A 2,786-nucleotide genomic window follows, 5' to 3' on the forward strand; every position below is an offset into this window, starting at 1 on the left:
TTTTCTTCAGGTCACATCAAACCCCTCATTTTCCCAGTTTGTAGTTTGCTTAGGCTTTACTTCTGCATATGAATCCTTCCACAAATTATACCAAAAGTCACATGAGAGATAATTTTCTTCCTCTTTGGCTTGAAAGTTGTTGGCATTTGCATAGATAATTTATAAAGTTCATCTGATGCCAGGTGTGTCCTCCTCAGAACCAGATCCATTGAGGTTTCCATCTCTCCAATTCAATCTGTGGTATTCTGCAACAGATTTCTTCAACAGCAACTTATAACTTCGAAAATAAATCTTCCCTTGCTCTATGGTGAAGTGTAAAACATACTCTAATCCAGCTGGGAGGATATTTGATACTCCTGGACTGCTGAAGAAATCAGTAAGAAGACTCTTTAGACTTAATAGTCTTCTTTTACATGAAAACCCTCACCAGCAAATATTATCATGGATTTTGTTTTCTCAGGGCATTTACTGTTCTTAATGTCTATTAATGAGACAAATTTCTCAATGCCTAATTCTATCATATCTAGCAAAAGATAGTCATACAGATGATCTATTATTAGATTATTTGTTCATTTCTTGTTATGGGAGCCATATGTGAATAAGGAACAGTCTGACTTCTTTGAAGAATTCCAGTGATATCTGATTCTAGAATGGTCTTGTAATATTTTTCTTTTTGTACAAAAAACCACATAGATTTTTCAGTGTATACACATTTCTAAGTACTTGTGTCACTGTTGCAGTTGCATTCTCCTCTTTAATCAACATGGCATTTTAAATATTTTCACTGAATTTCAGTTCTCTCTTCTCAAGGAATTTCTTGGTTCTTATTATTTTGGGCTTTACAACTTGATCCATGGCTACTGCAACCCACAACCCAAACCACGTAAAATACCAAGTGTTTTTTGTTTGTTTGTTTGTTTTTAATATTCAATGAGATTAAAAAAAAAAAAAAAACAAGAGAAGTGACATGATATCTCCTACCCATTGTAAGTGTCAGTGTCATTCTAGATCTTGTATTGAGAGTAAACTGTGCATTTCTGGGAGGGAAAGTAAGAGTGGAAGCAGGGAGGCCAATTATAAAGATATAGCAATATTTCTAAATAAGATCAGATAAAGTCTTGGACAAGAGTATTAGAGGTTGATGTGGTAAAAGCCCTAGTATGTCTTGAAGACAAGACAGAACAGAATTTTCATGTGAATTGCCCTCAGGGTCTGAGAGAAAGGAGAAAATCACAGATATCATCAAGGATTCTTACCACATCAATGTGAAGAAAGGCGGAGACTACAGCTGGAGTAGTTTGGAGAGATGAGTGTACAACAATTTGGGGACATGTTAAGTTGGAGATGTCTACTAGAAATTCTAAACTAGATGCCACAGAAACAGACATTCAAATTTAGATTCCAGGGAAGAGAGTAAGGCTGGGGATACAAATTTTGGGATTTTCAGTGACATTTAAAGTCATGACTCTTTATTAGATCATCAAGGAAGTGACAGGAAACTGAAGAGAAAAGAACCAAGAGGTCAATTTTCCACTGAGAGACATGGGGGTAGAACAGGAGCCAGACAAGTTAACCAAGAAAAAGCAAATTGCAAAGTAGGAAGGAATCCAAGATACCACGGTATTTTAGAATCCAAATCAAGGATGTGTTTTAAGGAGGAGGCAGTGATAACTGTAAAATGCTTTAGAGGACTCAGAAGAGAAATAAAAATTAAACATTGAATTTACCATTGAATTGTTGCTGTTGACAAAATATGTTGTGGTAGAGATGCTGCGACAAAATGTTTTATATTTTTCTTTAAGCACAATATATAAATTTGATAAATGTCTTTTTTACAATGGTTATTGTTTGGAACTTATGCTTTTGTTTTGACATATATAGGTATTAATTATTTATTTATTCTTTGAGACCTACTATACATAAGATCCTCTCTTAGCTTGTGTAGAGAAATCAATCCATGAGATTGACAAAGTCCCTGAATTTATGGAGTTTACATTGTTTTGGATGTAATTAAACCAATATGTGCAAATATTAAGTATTTATGCATAAATTTAACTGCCATGGAAAGATAAAATATAATGAAGGGATATAGTATGAGTTGGGTAAGTGGCTGCTTTTGTATGTTTTTCAGAAAGGCTTTTCTGAAACTGTTAAATTTGTGTTGAGTTATGCAGTATAAGAAAGAAACAGCCTTATAAAAAGCTGTTGTACGGAGAGAGAATTCCAGTAAGAGTAAAGAGTTGCAAAGCCTCTGAAATTAAAACCATCATAATAAAAATAGCCTGTATTTACTCAGCACTAACTGTGAGCCAGACATTAAGTATTTTAAATGTATTATTTGATTTAATCCTTGCAAGAAGTCTACAAAGTAGATAACATTACTATCTTTAAAGATTATAAATATGTTGCTATAAAAATGCAGATATGAAGCAATGAAACTCATATTCATAATTTGCATGCTTATAGACATTATGTTACTTCCAATATGTTTTGTTCAAGAAACATAAATAAACTATAGAGTGAAGAATCCAGGGCCCAGATTATATACAGGACTTAATGAATGATGTAAATTTTTTTTTTTATTATAATACTAAGTCAGACATCATTTTAGTGATTATAGCTATGGAATGATATGGCATACTTGTTTGCTTTTAAAGATCACTCCAACTGTTGTGTAGATAACAAAACGTAGAAAATCCAGTTCCTGAAATTACTGAATTAAATTTCTCCCATGGATGGGTAACAGTATACTCTCTGGGCAATGGTTTCTAAATGGGTGTATTTTC

The 2,786-nt window shown here is 33.3% G+C and overlaps 1 pseudogene; it reads right to left on the minus strand.

Moving 5' to 3' along the window:
• Positions 1–11: 11 nt before the first annotated feature.
• On the minus strand, positions 12–855 carry LOC105537927 (annotated as a pseudogene).
• Between the last annotated feature and the right edge of the window lie 1,931 nt (positions 856–2,786).

Source organism: Mandrillus leucophaeus, unplaced genomic scaffold, assembly GCF_000951045.1.
Source record: "Mandrillus leucophaeus isolate KB7577 unplaced genomic scaffold, Mleu.le_1.0 Scaffold181, whole genome shotgun sequence".
Classification (NCBI taxonomy): Eukaryota; Metazoa; Chordata; class Mammalia; order Primates; family Cercopithecidae; genus Mandrillus; species Mandrillus leucophaeus.